Consider the following 20,975-nt stretch of genomic DNA (forward strand, 5'->3'; position numbering starts at 1 on the left):
TGGGGAGATATTCATGACACCAAGACACATTTTTCTCCGATATCTCCTTCTCTGATAACATTTGAAGGTTATTTGTACCTTGCAGCTCAGTTTGTAATAAATCACTCTATAGCTATGATAGCCATTTAGTACAACAGTGGACTCTTCTTGCTCTTCAAGTTCAAATCACCCTCCCCCAGCCCCCTTTTTTTTGCAGGGGGGAAGGGGTCTGCTGAAACGTAATGACTTCAGTCCTGAACTGTAATGGTCAAGGTCTGTAGAATTAACCATAAAGAACTGAAGGGCTTTTAAACTTTTTCAAGGACTTAGCTGTATACATACTTAAAATAGAAATAACCATGCTGCATGCTTAGTCGTTCTCAATTCTAATCAGGGAAGTATATTAAAATGCAAAAATCTGACATTCTAAAATCAAGACAATGACAAATTTGATTTTTTAGATGAGTCCACTAATAAAAAGAAACAAACAAGCACTTCTGTGAAAATATGATACTTTAGAGCAATGCTGGAAAGAAATGTAATCTGTAGAGGCTGGTGTTGTGGAAGCATGTGATAGTTGCTCCCATTAAACTAATCCCTAATTTCTTTACTTCTGGTAATTCTGGACACATTAGGAATGACTTAATTTGAGTAAAGCTGCATAACAGATTCTTGTTAAAAAAAAGTCACGCAAGTGTCTTTATTTTCTTTTTTATAAGATAGGATCTGGCAATGAACTTGTGTTTAAATAGCCAATAGTGAAAGAAAATGAAATTCATACCCCCAAATTCAATGGCATGCATATTTGTAAAGTAAGTGTTATTGGTCTACAGACAGGCCAGATCCTCAGCTGCTATACATCAATGTACCTCCGTGGCTTTCATGGTGCTATGACAATTTACACCAGCTGAGGATTTGGCTCTATATAATAAGTATCATTAACAATGAAACAGTAAACAACTGAAGACTCTTGTTTGTTATGAATGAAAATCTTGATTATTTCAAATAAAAAATGTTAACTACACTATTGATCAAAAAGGATGGTTAGTCAAGCAACTTATAGTTTTCCTTCCCAGTAAGAATTTATTCAGTGGAACATCACAAGATAAAATTTAAAGAAAAAAAGTCAATTTAATACCATCTTAGTGCATTTTGGGGACATTAATGGTCAGACACCGAGTCTGATACTTCATTCCCTTGCAAGTCTTTGGGCTACAAAATCAGACAGCAGTCTGAGACTTCAATAGCCTGCAAATACTTAGGTATGTGCTCACCTTTAAGTGCATGAGCAGTCCTGCTGAATTTCCAATTTAATTTGTACTAAGATAGTGGCAATTACTCAACTGCCTAAATTTCAATATTAATTATTGCATTTTTTTAAGTTAGTGGTCATGGCACTGATAGGTAATAATAATTAGAGATATACCAATCTCCTAGAGCTGGAAGGGACCTTGAAAGGTCATTGAGTCCAGCCCCCTGCCTTCACTAGCAGGACCAATTTTTGCCCCAGATCCCTAAGTGGCCCACTCAAGGATTGAACTCACAACTCTGGGTTTAGCAGGCCAATGCTCAAACCACTGAGCTATCCCTCCTCCTGTGCTGTCCCTAATGGCAGAGTTGCAAGTGAAATTACACCGGTCATGTGTCATAAGAATAAATACAATAGGATGGAACCTCAGTTGCTATAAATCAGGTAACAGATCTATGCTGATTTACACCAGTGGAAGATCTAACCAAGTACTTTGAGGCAGAATATATTACTTCATGTGCTTTTTAAATAATTCTTGCAGCTTGTCTTCATTTACTGTAGATGTCCTAGATCTCCACTGTTCTCCTGTTGACCTTCTATGTTACCTTCCCACTTCTCAGCTGTTAGCAAACTTGGTCATTTCCTTTAATTTCCCACAACTATTTTTTAAAAAGAAATTATCTAGTCTTTCAGCTCTCCAGTCACATCTCTGCTTTTGGAATCACTTATTTTCATTAAAAGTCTTGGTGAAATCTACCCTTGAATTCACTCTCACCTCTTGCCATACCTTTTCTCTGGACTCACATGGCAATTCTTCATTCCTTCTCTTATGTATCACTTCTAACTCATGGGGAGAGGGGGTGGAGAGAGAGAAAGAATGTCTTACACTGTCCACTGTCATGTGTATTTAAGTGACCATATCCCTGGCAGGGTGTAAAAATGACTTTGGAGGGTCAATTAAATGCACTAGTGAAGCAGAAGTGTCTCTTGATTGCAGAATCCACATAGGCACAATCCTTTGAGATGCTGAGCATCCTTATCTCTCGCTGAAGGCTCTCAGCATTTCACAGGATCATGTCATTATTGTGAGTGTAAGCCAAGATCATGATTTTAGAGAGGCAAAGGAATATTCAATAAGCTAAAATATATAAAAGCATTGAGAATATTCATCTTACCTCATGGTGATCTGGAGGCTGAACTGGTCTTATTGGAGTTGGCATGGATGTCACTGTACAGAGAGCTTTGGCAGATGATTGGCTGATAGGATAATACTGGACAAGTTTGTGGCAAAACAACTCTAATTTCTTTGACCCAATACACGCAGTTCTAGTCCTGGCTGTGGTATTGCAGCCTCTTCAACCATGGTTAATCAAATCAACCTGCTCTGATATACCATGACAATGGGCATGCTATAAATCCATTGGGAGATGTACATATAGTTCTGCACAGTAGTTTGTTAAATCAGAGAAGTATGGCTTTACTTCAGTCTAGTCATTATGCAGATCACTGAAATCAGGCCTCATAAAAATGCCATATCACTTGTCTGAAGCTGTTAATAAATATAGATATGCATATTCATGTCTTAAAGGTATTAACATATGCACAGTACCTGATTTTTCAATCTTTCAACACTTTAGTTGCAATTAAAAACATACACACAAAAAAAGCCCCATCTAATATTAAGAGTTGGTTACTTGCGGAGATTTTATTAAAATGAAATCTCCTTATTAGAACAAGAAAAGCCCAAACTGATAAAGCATTTAGAATGGAAAAAGTGATGTTTAATGGGTTTCAGTTTGTCTAAATCTTTCTCATATGTCCCTCTACTTTACCAGGCTAGGAATTCATAAGGCAATGTGGAACACATTGTAAAGTAAAGCTAGGGTTTTTTAATTTTGATAACTGGAGTTTGGAGTGGGAAATTTGACACCACTTTCAATAAAGCATTCTTGTGTACAGTGAAACCCACTTACTTTCTACTCCACTGTATCCACTTTTAGTGGAAGTCCCAAACTATTTAATGCACTTCTCTGAATGCTTGCCAAATACATGTTCATTCATTCACATCCCTCCTGAAACCTTGCTTATGCTGTCTCATCTATGGAAAGTGAGAGGGAAGATAGATAAACAGATATTCATCATAAAAAGGAACTGAGCCATCAAAATGTGTATGCCTTGCTGAGTAACAATGTGATCTTATTCTCTCCCAGTCCAGTATCTCCTTCCGCCTCCCCTCCACCTTTGGGAGGCTTTTTATGACCTTCCCTTGTTGTGTCCTGTTAAATGTAGATGCGTTCTTCAGCACAGGGCCCATGGCTAAAGTTTGAAACTTGGATGCCTAAAGCTAGGCTCAAATCTTTGAAGTCAATGGGAGCTGACTATGCTCAGCACCTCTGAATATCAGGCCACTTTTATTACGGTTTCAAAATATGGATTTAGGACTCTGACCTACTTTTGGATATGGCCTCATTTTGTGAAGTCCCCAGTGTATGGGCATTTGAATATGTTTCATCATAAAACTAAACAACAGTCCTGATTGTCCCCTTTTGTGGGAAAACTTAAAGGAGATGAAATCCCATAAAGGTGCTCATTGCTGAGACACTCCCCCGTAGTTTCAGAGCCAGGAGCTTACCCCACTTTGTGACAGAACAGGCTGCTGGACCCATCCACAGAGGCTTAGAAGGCAATCAGGGGCTATAGCCTATATCTGCCCAAGTCCTAGGCCTCTACACTAGCTCTGGCCCACTGTAGTGCTAATCCCACTCCTTGGCAGCCTGGCTCCAGTAGGGCCACACTGCTAGGAGCGCTACTGGCCACTACTGCCCCAGTGAACCCTCTGAAAGTGGGATCCCAATGGATAAGGAGGGTCATGGACTAGTAATACAAGCCCAGGCTATATTACTTGTCTGCCCTGAGCTCCAACGTGCATTCCCCTAGTCTGCTCCTTTCTCTTGCACAGATTCATAGGCCATGGAGCACTGATTGCTGAGTGTGGGTGAAAGTCAGGGGCGGCTCTAGACATTTCACTGCCCCAAGCATGGCGGCATGCCACAGGGGGCGCTCTGCCGGTCGCCGGTCCCGCGGCTCCGGTGGACCTCCCGCAGGCGTGCCTGCAGAGGGTCCGCTGGTCCCACGGCTCCACCAAAGCCACAGGACCAGCGGACCCTCCGCAGGCACGCCTGCAGGAGGTCCACCGGAGTGCGGGACCGGCGGACCCTCCGCAGGCATGCTGCCGAAGGTGGCCTGCCTGCCGCCCTCCCGGCGACCGGCAGAGCACCCCCTGTGGCATGCCGCCCCAAGCACGCGCTTGGTGTGCTGGGGCCTGGAGCCACCCCTGGTGAAAGTGGACTAGACAGCTCATACTCATTAAAGCAGGACTGAGCTCTTCTGTCTTGTTCTGAGCACTGTTTGCCTTGCACTTGTACACAGTGCTCTGCCCCTATGCAGTGCATGATGCAATCCCTGTGAGTGTCTGGTTTAGCTGAAGTGAGAGACTGTCATACTGCAGCTATTTGAGCAGAGCTGTGGATGGTAGCGACGCTGCACTTTGATTTATTAAAACAATTACTTTTTTCCTTCTCCATAGAGACACATCCAGAGAGAGGAGTAAAGTTTTCTACAGACCATTGTAATGTGTATGAAAGACATTACCAGGATGAATCAGGGACACTGAAAAGTCTTTGAGTCTTTTGCTGGAGCACTATTATTGGCCACTTTCCTAGAAAGATTTTTATTAATGTTCCTAAACCTCACAGGCCCATATGAGCACTACACATGTTGATAACAAAATGATTGAAATATTGTAAGTCTGTGCTCTGAGAAGGAAAAAATTGTGCTGATCCCGAGGAAAGATTATACTGTAAGTGTACTAAACAGTAGAAGGAAGGAAAATTTCCTTCCATTATAACTTGCTTGTGGTCAATAGTAGCTTCTCTTATTACTTAGTTCTCATGATCACTGTAAGTGCACAAAACCTGATTCCCACGCTCAGCCACCAACCAGAATGACAAGACATTTGTATTCCTCAAAGATACAGAGCCCATAAGTGGGGTATTACGCCACTGATTCTAGCAGAGCTGTTGTATTCTACTAACACTGAATTTGACCCACAGGCTGCAATAGCTGCTTAAATAAGGGCCAGCAGAAACTAATTAGCAGTGACACTTCTTTTTAAAGAACCACATGTTGCTGGTTATCAGGACAGTCTTCCAAAGTCTTGCTGGATAGGCAACAGGGGCGGCTCTATGTTTTTTGCCACCCCAAGAATGTCAGGCAGGTGGCTTTCGACAGCGCGCCTACGGGCGGTCCACTGGTCACGTAGATTCGGCGGCAGGCCTGTGGGAGGTCCACCAGTGCCCCGCCATCGGTGTCCCTGCCGCCGAATTGCTGCTGAAGCCATGGGACTGGCAGACCTCCCGCAGGAGCGCCGCCGAAAGCCACCTGCTTGCCACCCTCACAGCAACCGGCAGGCCACCCCCAGCACGCACTTGCTGCGCTGATGCCTGTAGCTGCCCAGATAGGCAGAATGGCTGATGCTTAATAGGAAAACTTGGTAGCTAAGCAGTCTTACTAAAAGCCTCCATACTTTATATATTGACACAGAATATGTTTCTAAGCTCACTGAAGTTGATGGGAGTTTTTCCATTGATTTCAATGAGCTTTGTATCAGGGCCATATAGCAGTTATTTGCTTCTAGGATTCTGTTTCAGGTGATGCTGTGTTGAGGCTTGAAGAAAACTCATACATGCTGATATAGTCCAACAGTACTTCTCCTTGACAGCTGTGGCTTTGAGACTGTGGTCTATTCTGCTCCTGTATCACCAAGTCCTGCTATCTAACCCTTCAGTGACTTGCTCTGACCAATCTTAACAGATTTTACAGGGAAAATTTGTAAGAGTATTGCCTGATCTGCTTGATAGTTATGTTACTGTAGTGTCTAGATCTAGTCTAACTTTTTGACAACTATTTTCTGTAGAAAAATGCCACTTTGTCAGAACCAAATGTGGAGAAATGTATCATTTCGAGAATATAATTATATAAAAATAAAGATCCAGGATGGGGGAGAGATCTCAGAATAGCTAATAGCCCGGTGATGAGGGCACTTACCAGGGATGTGGTTGAAGCCCCTGATTTTCAGGAGCAGGGACTTCAAACTGGTTCTCCCACATGCCTGCTGAGTGTTCTAGCCATCAGTCTATTGGTTAATTTTGGGTGGGTCACTCTCCCTTGTTTTGTTCATGAGACTTCAAAATATTTTTGTTTTGCCTATGAATTAATTTGTTTTTGATGCATCAACATTTTTCATGAAATGGAATTGCGTTCCAGCCAGTCCTAGTGGTGTCCCTTGCCAGTGGGCTACATAGTATTCTCCAGATCAGTGTTTCTCAACCAGGGGTACACATACTCCTGGGGGGAACACAGAGGTCTTCCAGAGGGTACATCAACTCATGTAGTTTTACAACAGGCTACATAAAAAGCACTAGCAAAGTCAGTACAAACTAAAATTTCATACAGACAATGACTTGTTTTATATTGCTCTATATACTATATGCTAAAATACAAGTACAATATTTATAGTCCAATTAATTTTATAATTATATGGTAAAAATGAGAAAGCAAGCAATTTTTCAGTAGTAGTGTGCTGTGACACTCTTGTATTTTTATGTCTGATTTTATAAGCAAATTGTTTAAGTGAGGTGAAACTTGGGGTATGCAAGACAAACCAGACTCCTGAAAGGGGTACAGTAGTCTGTAAACGTTGCGAACCACTGCCCTAGAGATTGTTACAATCCACATTCGTGCTATGTTTTCATATCTTTATAATAAGGCCAAAACCTAAAGTTCTGGTTTTAGGGATACTTGGTAAATTTGGATATTCATACTTCAGATATCCCTCACAAGCAAATTCTTCTATGTTAAATACTATGGATCCAGTAGGTCTTGTATTTCACTAGTCGTTCAGAAGATTCGCAGGTATATATGGAATAAGGTTGAGTTAAGCATTCCAACCATTCCATGTATATGCATTCCTACAGGATCAGAATATGACTGACAGCCTCCCATTATTTTAATATATTCAAGTTAGATTTAAACTTGAGGGGAAAAAATAGTGAAACATGGTAGAACTGAGGCTGAACAACTATATGACTTGTATAGTTAAACTACACGGATTAAATATTCATTTTTACAAAAGATTCTTTTTGTTCTTCATCTAGTAAATTGTTCTCATTCCAGAGTTCAATCTCTGATAGCACATTGGAAGAATCATAAAAAATTTAAATACTGTCATTACACTTTGGACAGTATGTATTGACAATTTATCCCATGCATCATTTACAACACAGCCTACAATTTTAGGCAGTTAGATATAGCTGCAGTTCTTTTGAGGCAGAAAAACATCTGTTAGGAAGAGTTAAAATGAATACAGATATAAAGGGCACAGATCAAAAGCTAAGAAGCCCTTGACCCTCAGTGTAAATAGCCTAGCATTTTTGAGACTTGCACCAGACTGTTATATTATGATATAGTCCTGGAAAGCAACATTTAGACAAACTATACTGCACATGATCATATAACATGGGCATGACCTGGGATCTCTACATTCAGTTTTTTTTCTCTACCTCCTTCTTACTTTGCATGCGCGCCCACATGCTATAACCAGCAAATAGGTACATCTTCAGCTTTATGCATTCTTGAATGCCTGCTTGTTTGCTACTTTGAATAAGTTGCAGTGCTTGTTATTTTTTTTGCTGGCTACCCATTTTGCTTTTCTGCTGGAGCTGCAAACTTGCCTGTCCTGACTAGATGGTATCACGTCTATAATGTTGGATCATTTCATATTTAAATGATCAATAAAATCATACCCTCAGACATGAAATTTTAATGACAAAGTGATAGTATTGTAAAAATAGAAAGACAAGCTGTGTGAGAGAGTGACCCAAAAAGCTCTGAAGGTCTCTTTTGGGTGAGCTCTCCCAAATACGAACGCTTAGCTGAACATGTTGAGCTACATTGAGGCTTTTTAGGCCACATCTGCCTTAGGTTGTTCGAGGTGTCCCACACTGAGGCAGTTGCCAAAAACATGAATACAGAGGAGACAGGCAAACAGACGGCTTCCTGGGTCACATTGGAGAATACACACTGAGGTGGTATCTACAGCACAGCCATTTAAAAGGTGCAGTGTATGCTTCCTCTGGGACTAGCCTCCAGCTTCTAGTGGGTGTGGAATGAAAATGGGGTAGTGGCTACACCCCTACCACTTCAAAGTCCAGTGTTTCAGGTGGTGCAGACCCTTGCACTTAGTATTCAGGGGGTGCTAACAGTAGGATTCTAGCTTCCCTTTCACTCATTCATCGCTTTGCTATCCTCCCAGAATCAATGTCATTATCAGGTCCTTCAACTGCAGCCTCAAAACCCACCCAATAGCTTAAGGGGCAATAGACACAGTTGATACTTATTCCATATATTTATAATGAGAAAAAGAGTTTTATAGGTGTATAAAACTACATGGATTAGATATTTTAGCTCTCCCCCTTTTATATGGAATATGTAGGTCTTCCTAGGTTGTATGCTTTTCAGGGCAGGGAATTGTATTGTCATAAGTATTTGCATAGCACCCAGTCCAATGGAGCTCCAATTATGATTTGGTCCTGTGGGAGCTACTGTAATATAAACCTTAAATAATGATAATGGAAAGTCTGTGGCCTAAAGCTCCAAAAGGGAAGGAGCACTCTGCTCCCATCTATTGGTGGACCGGGGGAAGCAGAGCTACAGAAAGAACTTCATTTGCATAAGCACTGTATCCAGCATTCCTTCAGTGACACTTCAGAGGTCACCATAACTTAAAACAACTCAGAAATTGTTGGGTAGTAGAATAGAATGTGTTTAATGGCCCTATTTGTGTTTGTATTATTACTTACTGCAGTGGGGTCTTGTTTCATGACTATAGTGGCAATGCTAATAGTTATTATATACAACTAATTCTGCTCTCTTGAAGAATCTGTGCTTTTGAGAGGACTTCATGGTGAGAGACAACATACATCAAAGTTCAGCCTGGGAGCTTGTTGCAGATGATTTCACAACAGCAACAGCAGATGAGACAGCTCTTTGTTGGGGTGTAACAGAGCTCTTCACTGAAGCCACAGCAGCAGAGCTGAGTGAACTCTGGTAAGTTCTTTCCTTCCCATTAAATAATGAAGTTGAAATCACTTATGACCTAAATGCACCCCTATAGTCATACCCTACACACTACTGTATGAATCTTCGCACAAAATATGTTTTGTGATCTATCATTTGAAAACTAATAACTTGCTAGCCAATATCATGGTGAAATGTATGTACAAAACACATAGTAAGAGTTATGAACATAAGCTGAAATGCATTTACCAGACAAGTCTGGGGGAGGGTGTGATAGGGTCTTCCATGGCCAGACAAATTAAAGGTTAGATCACTGGTCTTCCAGTCTGCAAGGGAAGATGGGGTGGTAAGGGAACCCTGACCCTCCCTCTCCACCCCCCACCCCCAGCTCAGGGCCCTGTGTAGATCAATCCCTAAACAAGGAATCCCAAGCAGAGAGTCAAGACCCACTTCCCTGGGTTACTTCCTACAAGTCTCTTCAGTTTGGGTCATGGTCCCACTAGTCCAGTTGCCCCAAGTGCTGGGGCTTAGTTAGCAGGGGAGCCCTTACTTACCTCAAGTGCCTGTACTAGCTGGTGGGTCACTGATCCACCTGCCCCCTTACCAGTTACCACTCAGCTGAGCCAGGCTCCCTTCTTTTCTACCCCCTCCAGGCCTGCCACTGGCTACAGGTATAGTAGGGTGGGGCTTGCTGAGCCCAAAGGTTTTCTTTAACCCCCGGTGTGCTGGATGGCAGTTTCTCTACTCCCTCACAGGATGCAAAACAAAATATCAAAAATAAAGAACAAGCTGATCCCTTTAGCCAGGTGTCACCAAAGGTAATTGGTAGGGCCCTACCAAATTTACAGCCATAAAAACATGTCATGGACCATGAAATCTGGCTATTGTAGGAGAGGGGCCGGGCTGGGGGCGCCCCACTTGAGGGGTCCTACCATGGGATGGGCTCCAACTGTTAGTCCCAGCCCAGACTGGGGAGGGATGGGACTTCCTCTTTCCCTGCATGGGCCACTCCTAGAGCCAGGTCAGACCTACTGCCAGAAACCAACCTGGGTTGCAGGAAGCTCTGCGGCTGCTGGCTGGGATCCCAGTTCTGAAGGCAGCACAAAAGCAAAGGTGGCTGTCTGCACCCAACTCGGGTGGAAGGCTGCGGCCGCAGCTGTCACCCCTCCCCCCATGCAGAGAGGCTGTGGCCTCATCTGTCACCTCTTCCCCTCACGCAGAGAGGGTGCGGCCCTAGCTGTCAGCCTCCTGACCCGGGCAGGGAAGTTGCAGTCCCAGCTATGAGCCCTCCAGCCCAGTCGGGAGGCTGCTGGGAAAACCCAGACATATGGTAACCCACCCCCGATTCCCTGCCACTCTTACTTCTGTGCTGGTGGTGGTGATGGCACTAGCTTTAAAGTTGGGTTTCCGGCCAGCAGCTGCTGCTCTCTTGCTGCCCAGCTCTGAAGGCAGCACCGCCGCCAGCAGCAACGCAGAAGTAAGAGTGGCAATCGCATGACTCCCCTGCCTTGTGACCATCCCACCCCACCCATCCCCCGCTAACCATCTTTTGGGTCGGGACCTCACAGGTACAACACCATGAAATTCCAGATGGAAACATCTGAAACCGTGAAATTGACTATTTTAAAAATCCTATGACCATTAAATCAACCAAAATGGATCATGAATTTGGTAGGGCCCTGGTAATTGGCAATCACAGCCCTCCAGATCTGACAAGGTTCCTGTCTCAAGGGGACTTGTTTGTTTAAAAAAAACCAGAGTCCCCTCTTCTCCATGGGACTGAGAGAAGTTCTCCTCAGGTCCTGCTATATCCACTGTGCACCACCTCTCAGCACTTTGCAGCAGGCTTTAGTGTCCCAGTATTTCCCCAACTACCAGCTCAGATACCAACTTGCTCTCCAGCACCAATGCCCAGAGCTCCTCCTTATAGGGATGATACCTCTTACTCCAAAATCCTGGTATGGGGTTCTTCAGCCTACTATCCAGCACCTCACACTTCAGAAGCTACCCTGGACTTTCTGCTCATGTAAATCCCTGGAGTCCTCACCCCACCCACTTCTTCAATGGGCCTATTAGAATCCCTGGAACCCTTATGTGGACCAGTTCTACTGGGTTCCTACCCACAAGAAAACATGGCTGAATGTGCTTCAGGCTCCACAACACCCACTGGTATCTTACATGCAATCACTGGTGTTAGGGGGCTTATTCCTTCACCCTCTCACTTCCCTGGTCCTTCTCGCATGAACAGAGAGAAACAATACCCCAAGTCCAAAGGCGCAAACAATTCAATGTTTATTGGGGTGAACTTCCAGCAAGCATGATTCCAGTTTCCTTCCTTAGTGTCCCCCTTCCCAGCTCTGACACCACAGAGCCTTGTCTGTGTCCCTGTTTCTGTTCCCATCCCCCGTTCCCATTTCCCCCTTTAGCAAAACATGATTCCAATTCCCCCATCCCCAGTCCCTGTTCCCATTTGCCTCCCCGACCCTTTACTTCCTGATTGACTGCAGACTATATAATAAAACCTGAGTTTTGCTTAGCTATACCTTAACCAATCATTTTACTGAAATTTAACTAACCAATTCTAACATATTGTAACATGGATATTTAACCAATTATATTCCACCACCTTCATTGGTTTACACCCAACGAAATTAATTATACAGCAGACAGAAGACCAGACAGAGACCATGCAAATAAACATACAAAACAATACAGAAGTGAGGATTTCACAACTACATCTATACAGACATAAGTGTTTTCCAGCTGTGTCTATTGATAAGTGAGTTCTTGCCAGACAGGATGCTATCAAACTAAGTTTCCTTTTACATCTTCTAGGCTCTTCCCCTTCTCTGGAGGTGATAGGAATATCAGGACAGGATTGTATTCCTAACAGCCCAATAGCACCTTATTTCCATGTGACTAGTTTGGACCACAGTTCAGCAATGCATGTTTATAGAGTCATAGTCATAGAAATGTAGGGCTGGAAGGAACCTCAGCAGGTAACCTAGTCCAGCCCCTGAGCCACAACAGGAGGTTGGCAGGGTGGGGTGTAGGCCCTTTGCTCTTTCTGTTTAGAAACTGTTGTCAGCCAGGGCCCTGAGCATCTCCAGTGATCCTTTTCCCCACTTGGCCTCCCAAGAAGCAAGCCATAGTGGGCTTGAAAGCTGCTCGGCTCTGGCCTTTGTTCACCGTGCAACAGTGGACAATGGCTGAGAGCCTGGGGAATTAGCTCCGGTGGTTAAATGCTCACTTTACATGTGCGTGGCAGCAGGATGGAGGCCTGCATTCTCCAGCCTGCTGTGTTGCAGAAGGGGGATTGATGCCTGTGCTCTCCAGATGGTGGGGCAAGGACTTTCCCCGAGTCCCTCCAACATAGCCAGCCCACATCCTTCCTATTTTTGTCCCCTCTCCCCATAGCAGTCAGGCAAAAGAGCAAAAGTCACCCTACCCAGGCCCACAGTCACCAAGTGACCACCATGGGGAATCAAACCCACAACACAGGCATTATTAGCACCACACTCTATTCAGCACACAAGAAGCATGCTCCCCCTGCATGTTTGGAAAGGAGCAACAGGCTGCCAAGGGAACTTTGTGGCCTATGGCATGACATAGGCATGGCAGAGACAGTCTCCAGTCAGGGATCTGAGTCCAAATGGTAGTGCCATTGCCATCCATGAAAAAAGTAGCATGATCGATGTCTGCGTTCTTTATTCACCCTGTCTCATACTGCCTTTTTTTGCCCCTCCCCCCCCCCCAGTTATGGCAGTGAGGTAACAGAGCAAGTCCCTTGCAAACCCTCAACTAAGGGAGCCTCCAGTGGAATCAAAGCTATGTTCTCAGGCGCTGGAGTAAGCACTTGTGACTCGGTCGCCTCACTCGCCTGTTTCTGGTTACTATGCACGGGTTACGATGGCAGGTCAGGAGGCACGAGGCTATGCAGGAGTAAGGGCAGAAGAGTCTAGAGGCAAAGGGGGCCTAGAAGGGTGGGTCTGGAGTTAACTGTGTCATGGAGGGAAGTAGGGAGGCTGTCAGGGTCACGCAGGGGTCAAGGAGAGCAAGTCTGGAGGAAACAGAGACAGACAGGGATCACTGATAAAAAGCTCGGTAGGAGTTGGGGTTCAATCTGGCAATCCTGAGGGGGGGGTCATGGAGAAAAAGGCTCGAGGTAGAGAGGGTCATGCAGAGATCAATGAGGGTAGATGTGCAGGCAGTGGGGTAAATGATGCCACAGCAAGCAGCACTGGAGGTATTGGGGGCTTTCGAGAGGTCACTCAGGATCAACTCAGAGGCAATGGGGTCACAAAGAGTGAAAGACGGAGCCAATGGGGGCTGGCACAGAGGATACTAAGAATCATTTTAGCCTCAGTGGGGTCACATGACACAAAGAGGAGAGCTACATACAGAGGTCAATGAGGATCAGATTGGATCCAGAGCGGGCGGATAACACAAAACAGGCTGGGGAAATGGAGAGTTCACTGAAGTAAAATTCAAATACAGAGAGTCCACAACAGCTCACAGACAGTATAGCGGGAAGGGGTGTGGAGTCAGGCAGAGGTCTATCATGATCAACTTTGATGCAGAGGAGTCAAATGAGGAAGCAAAGCAATGCAGGGGTCATTGAGTGAACAGAGAGGTTCAGTTTGAAGACAGGGGATTAACAGGAGGTCACCGAGAGTAGGGCTGCAGGTATAATGAGTTAATGAAGATTAATTTGAATACAGAGGAGTCAAATGAGTAGACACAAAGCAATTCTGGGGTCATGAAGAGGTCACGTAGGATGCATTTGAAGGCAGAGGGTTCACACGAGGTCACACAAAGCAGAGATGAAGGTAGTGTGAGATCCTGGAAAAGTCAATGAGGATAGTTTTGGATTCAGAGGGGTCAAATGAGGACCCAGAGAGTGTGACTAGGGTCATGAAACGTTCATCTAATTTAATTTGAAGGCGGAGGATTCACACAAGGTTACAGATTACTGTGCTGCAGCTACGGTGGGGTCACACAAAGGTCAATGAAGATCAATTTGGATTCAGAAGGGTCAAATGAGGAGACAGAGAGGACGGCTGGGGTCATGGAGAGTTCAATGTGGTTTAATTGGAAGCTGAGGGTTCACACAAGGTCAAAGAGACCAGGGCTGCGGGTACTATGGGTCACCCAAAGGTCCAATTGGATTCAGAAGGGTCAAATGAGGACACAGAGATCATGGCTGTGGTATTCAGAGTTCATCTAATTTAATTTGCAAGTACAGGATTCACACGAGGCCACAGCACTACTGCAGGTACTCTTTGAACAAAGGGGGGCAATGAGGTTCAATTTGGCTTCATAGGGGTCAAATGAGGACACAGAGAGGGAGGCTGGGGTCATGCAGAGTTCAATGTGGTTTCATTGGACGCAGAGAGTTCACCCAGGGTCACAGAGAGGAGGGCTGAAGCCATTATGGGGGGTCACCCAAAGGTCAATGAGGATCCACTTGGATTCAGAGGAGTCAAATGAGGACACGGAGATCATGGCTGGGGTCATTCAGAGTTCATCTAATTTAATTTGCAGGCAGAGGGTTCACATGAGGTCAGAGATAGCAGTACTGGAGGTACTCTTTGGACAAACAGGGTCAATGAGGCTCAAGTTGGCTTGATGGGGGTCAAATGAGGACACAGAGAAGGAGGCTGGGGTCATGCAGAGTTCAATGTGGTTTCATTGGAAGCAGAGAGGAGGGCTGAAGCCATTAAGGGGTCACCCAAAGGTCAATGAGGCTCCCTTTGGCTTCAGAGGGGTCAAATGAGGACACAGAGAGGAAGGCTGGGGTCATGGAGAGTTCAATGTGGTTTAACTGAAGCAGAGGGTTCACCCAAGGTCACATAGAGCAGGGCTGCAGGTACTCTTTGGTCAAACATGGTTCAATGAGGCTCCATTTGGATTCAGAAGGGTCAAATGAGGACAGAGAAAGGAGGGTTGCGGTCATGGAGCGGTCAATGTGTTTTAATTGTAAGCAGAGGGGGGTCACACAAGGTCAAAAAAGAGCAGGGCTGCAGGTACTCTTTGTTCAACCGGGGTCAATGAGGCTCAATTTGCCTTCAGAGGGGTAAATTGAGGCCACAGCCTGCAAGACTGGGTTTGTAGGCAACCGACTGGCGAAGGTATCATTGATGGCAAGGCTGATGGCAGTGGGTGTTCAGCGGTGGGGGCACATGGAGAAAGGCTGGAGGTAATGGGGTTAAGGGCGATAAATTTGTCAGCAATGAGCCTCATAAGGGGGTTAGTTAGGGCAAGTAGCAAGGCAGTGGCCTTATGCAGAGTTAAATGAGGCTAAATTTGGAGACAATCAGGGTCAATGAGTGTGAATCTGGCGCTCTTAATGGTCACATGTGGTCCCATGGACAAGCCTAAAGGTAATGGGGGGGGGGGAACCTCAGAGTGGTTTTTTTTGTCAGGTGGCTTAGATGAAATGGTAAAGTTCTCCCTTTGCATCTGAGCAGTAATGGGACTGATGGCTGCATTTTCCAGCCTGCTTTGCTGTGCAGGGGGAGCCACACCTTGCTTTGCTCAAGACCCCAGAGCCATCTCTTTGTATCAGTGGCGTGAGGCAGGTTAACTGAAGGTGGGGCATTAGCTCACGCTGGGGTGTGTTGTCTAAGTACTAGGGTGAGGAGGACTCTTGCTAGCGCCATGTGTGGTAGCCAGTCTGCCTCCATCCCTATTTTTGGCCTCCTTGCTCAGAGCAGTAAGACAAAAGGGCAAACCGCATTCTCCTAAGGCATTCTCCTTGAGTCCACCGTAGGGCTCAAACCTTAAGAGCACCCCACTCAGACCACCTGAGATAGCCAACCCACAAGAAGTGGCCTCCCTTGGCCACTTCAGAAAGGAGTAACAGGCTCCTCCAGGGTCCTTGCAGCCTCTGGCATGACATGGGTGAGTCAAAGACCTCTTCAGGGCAGGGGAGTAGCTTGAGTGGTTGCTTAGCATCCAGGCAGTGATGGGAGACCAGGTGGTGACCCAGCTAGGCTGTGAGAAGAGGCTGAGACAAAAGGGATCATTTTACATTTTTAGAACTTTGTAAGGGAAACCCCCAACATTGTAATATAGAACATTACCAAACACTTACTAGTTGTTGTTGTTATAATAATAAATTCTAGATTACAAACTCTTTAACCTTGTGAGCTTGTGCACACTGTGCAGTTAGTACCAGTGCTTTATTAACAAGAACAAAAGTGTTTCCTTAACAATAGACTGTGTCACTTCAGAGAAGAATCAGCTTTTCCACTCCTTGGCTGTAAGTCCAGCTCCACTCTTGCTGTCCTGTTATTTGCTTCTCCTCACCATGAAGTGCTCCTTAGATTTGAAGTTCCTGTGGCTGCACTTCTTTTCACCGAGTTTATCCACAAGCAGGGTTTCTTCTCCTACTGGGCCCTCACTTCTCCATTTGGCACCTTTGAACTGTGTTCTGTCAACAGAGGTTCCAACAGTCATTCTCTCTGTTCATATATTTCAGGTCCTTTGTGGGTGGGCTTCTCATTTACCATTTTCAGGATCTGTTTTCACTAACAGCTTTTAGATCAATTCCTTTTTTCACCAACTATATTTCCTTCTGGGTTTTTTCCCCCTTGAGTCTCCCTCTCTCTGGTAAGCCTGCAGATTTTATTTCCCTCTACTTCTCTTCTCTAATAGTGCCTGCTCCGATATCCAAGTGTGAGAGAATGAACCTCTGTATTCATGCCCTACATGCTATTGTAGTACAAAATATGCCTTGTGAGGTATAATTTGAAAACTAATAACTTCCGAGTCACTAATATCATGGTGAAATGTGTGCAGTAACACTATATGTAAAGGTGTGAACAGAAGCTGAACTTATGACTGAAATGTGTTTACCAGACAACTCTGGGGTTGGAGGTAAACCTGTTCCTCAAAGACAAAGGACAAGCTGATGCCTCTAGCCAGGTGTCATCAAAGTGAATTGGCAATCACAGGCCAAATGGCCATTCTTTGTCAGCAAAGGGGGGCAGAAAGAGATGGATCTGCATTTTAGCAAACAACAAATGGAACCTCTTTCACCACATTACTCCACATCTCCATCTTCACAGCTGGAAGGAACTTGATCTAGGAATAACCCTTGGTGGAAATGCCTTTCAAAGGGTGACTGGCCTATAAAAATGAGGGGCAAAAGCACCCCAGGTAGACTTTCTTTTTCTCTCATTTTTTCATCTACGATGACAAAGGAATCAGCCCTTTGACTATGGGGGGCATCATGACCTGAGAACTTGCTCAGGCCAGTTGCTTGAGAACATGTGGTAAAGGGTTTTACCTTGAATCAAGTGCAGCTTCTTAAGCCTTAGTTATTGGAAAGTGTTTTATCTTTCTTGTTCTTGTAACCATTTCTGACTTTAATGCCTTCTACTTAAAATTTCTCTTTGCTACTTTACTTTGAGTTACCATACAAAATACAAGTTTATTTAACTACAAACAGACCTCTAATATCTGAACTGTCCAGGTGAGCGGGGCTGGACATGTTTTGGGGGAAAATTTGGGACTGGGAGCATGCTGACATTACCCTGCAGCTAATAACCAAGGTTGCTTGAAGTCAGAGTGTGTCTGGAGTGTTGCAGACAGGCTGCTGGGGTCAGAGTTGCTGGACTAGGGCTGCAGTTATACCCAGACACTCAGGGTGTGACTTAAATGCTGTCTGGCTGTTTGTGAGCAGCCCAGGTTGAGAGCTACAGCAACAAAGCACTGTGAGGCACCCAAGGTTTTAGGGCAGGTGATGACACAGCCGTTCACTGGTCTGGATTGCACCCCACAACATCTCTATAACTGTGTTAGGTGGTGTAGCCCCGGAAAGCACCAGGCAGCACTTCCCATAAGACTGGAGGTAGGTCTGCCTGAGTGGACTTCAGGACTCTGGGACTACACTATCCTCTAACACCAAACACATTGAGAGTTAGCAGACGGGGAAGAAGAAGTGACATGGTAAAAAGACATTTGTCTACTGGAAGTTCACACCCATGGGTAGGGAACCGAGTTAACAGACTATGTCAGAGCTCCCATCAGGGAAAGTATTTTACTTGTCATTCACATAGCTCTATCCCTGGTGTGTTTTTCCAAGTTAATGCTGTCTTCCCTTTTCCTTGTTTCACACAGTCAGTGCTTGGGAAATATTGTCTACAGGGGCACCCAGGCAAGGTATTTAGTGATCCCTGAAATTCCGTATGGGGCCCAAGCCGAAAATGTGCTAATTTTAAAAAGAACCCTGCCTGCTTGAACCTGACCCATGTTGCTGCAAACAGATGAGTAATAATAGTAATCCAGATCCTAGTCAGTGCTTTTTCAACACTGACTTATTTAGTGGCAATCAGAAAAGATTCCTGAAAGCACAGTCCATTGGGCAGAATGAAGAACAATGTCTCCAATGAATATGGTATAATCAATGATTTCTATTTTCTGAGCAAGACTACATTCAGTTGTGTTGTAGGCAGAATTCCCTCTGGTTGAATGAGTTGCTGAAGTGGAAAATTTTATTTAGCTGCATTTAGGTAAGAGTCTCATGAGCCTCTGTAGAGTGATTAGAGAGGCACAAAATTCCTCCTTCTCTATGAGTCAAATTCTGGCTGCCCTGCTGGGGGAATACTGGAGGCGGAGCAGGCCTGTAGCAGCCAAGTGGAGGTTGTCTGACCCTTTTCGCCTACACAGACCAAATCCAGGCAGAATGGGTCAAGTGTGGTTGGGAGAGTTTCCCAGCACTGAGCCCTACCCTTGCTTCAAAACTAACCCACAAGCGTTCCTCTCACTGAGAGACAGAAACTGCGGTTTCTCCTGATTTACAGGCCGGGGTGTAACAAGGAGACTCATTCCAGGGCACTATGAGAACCATGAGAGAAGTACAAAAGCCACAGCTGTGAGTAAAGATGCACCTCTTAGGCTGATGAGAGGACTAAAGACGTGGTCAGAGAGTCAGCAGAGAATAACAGTTGTGATTAAGAAGTGAGACCTTGGATATTCTGCACTTTTGTCCTGCTTTGTACAACAAGGGTGTTCCTGGTGTCTCTTTCAGGTTACTCTTTTGTTCGGGTTGCAGTAAACATGGCTGCTGTTCCTTTGTGCTAATGGAGAACACCACAGAAATGTGTGGTGGTATTTTCTCATACAATGCTAACTAGATGTAGTACTTTCTTGTCTCTGGATATACACCCAGTTACTGTCAGAGTGAGTTATCCTACCTAGGGCCTTGTGCTAGTGTTATGGTGTTGCTTCTTTTGGGGCCAGATTGAGCCCAACTAAGACAGAGGAGTTAGCAAGAAACCACCTCCTCCTCCCACAGCAGCTGAACTCACAATAGCAATCCTTGCGCTCCCCTGAAAGCAGGCACTGTTCCCTGTTGACCTGCCCCGGGGACAAGACCAATGAGCGGGACCTAAGGAGTAATCTACTTGAGTAATGAAGATTGCATCTTGCAGGGTTAAAGGACAATCACCACCTGCATAAGAAAGTGGAAAAGTTTCTACTGTGCTATATTTATCGTGATTTCTATAACATTTTGAGTAAAACTGGACATGAAAGGCCAATGCAAAATGTTAAATTATCTATAAGTCTAGTCCATGGTGTTTATATGGCCCCTATTACCCTTCTGTCCTAAGAAAAAGGGTAAAAAGAAAGAGATAATGGGAAGAATCCCTAATGAGTGATACAGGACACAAGTCTTTTACAATCTCAGTGTATTTATCATCATGGTATCCCATGAGGTAGGCAGGTGATGGTGGTATATCCTCTCTTGCAGATATGGACCTGATGCATAGACAACCTAACTGAGTTCTCCTAAGTTATCTTAAAATAATGTGATTATATCCTAAAAAATGACAATGTAAATATGGCACTTTGGGTTCTTTATTTGCTGCCTATCAATGATTTCCAGACTAAACTTGCTCAGTTTGCCACCCCAACTAACTCGCCTGAGATCTGCAGTTCAAACTAGGATTTTTTGGTGTGGGGGGGCAGAGGCGGTTTGGCTTGTGCAACACCACCAGTAGTAAAGATAGGTACATAGGTAACTATTCTGATAGTCTTTCTAGCTGTGTTGGTTTCGCTGGGATAGCACGAGTGCCAAGTAGGAAAGCACTACATCAGTCAGAAAACATGCATATAAGACTGAAAACACATAGCACATATGTGCAAATAAAAAAAGTACCAGGTGAGTTTCAAACGTGCTCAACATTGACCTAACTCTGCTCCCATTGAAGTAAAAGGTAAAGCTCCTTTTACCTTCAAGGGCAGACATGCCAACTCTGAACATTCGTTTCAAATCCCTCCCATAATCTATGTATCATTCATAACCTCTTTTTGGACCATAAGTGTGTTTTAAATTCTCCTCTCAAAATTGTTGATCCTTAAATTCTTTGGTGAGATGGGGTGGAGAGTTAAACTAATCTGTCTGGCCCTGGCTGTCTGCTTTATGACACTTTTATCCATTTTTATTTGTTTGTCTTACTAATCTATTTCCTAAGCTGTCCGTAGAGGTCTCCTAAATCTACCAGATGCCATGGTCACCAATAGGAGGCAGGCAGATTTACCAACATGACTCTGTGCAGTTGGTTAAATAATATATCTCCTAGGTTAGCATGGTAATGCAGGC

General features: G+C 44.6%; 1 long non-coding RNA gene across 7 annotated transcripts in view; it reads left to right on the top strand.

Annotated features, from left to right (window-relative positions):
- Positions 1-20,975, top strand: part of LOC120406601 — a 73,951-nt gene that overhangs the window by 45,077 nt on the left and 7,899 nt on the right. For all 7 annotated transcript variants that reach the window (XR_005599396.1, XR_005599391.1, XR_005599393.1 and 4 more), the window contains one exon: positions 9,225-9,394. This is a non-coding gene — a long non-coding RNA (uncharacterized LOC120406601). The remainder of the gene's footprint in view (positions 1-9,224; positions 9,395-20,975) is intronic.

This window comes from Mauremys reevesii, linkage group 5, assembly GCF_016161935.1.
Source record: "Mauremys reevesii isolate NIE-2019 linkage group 5, ASM1616193v1, whole genome shotgun sequence".
NCBI classification, from domain to species: domain Eukaryota; kingdom Metazoa; phylum Chordata; order Testudines; family Geoemydidae; genus Mauremys; species Mauremys reevesii.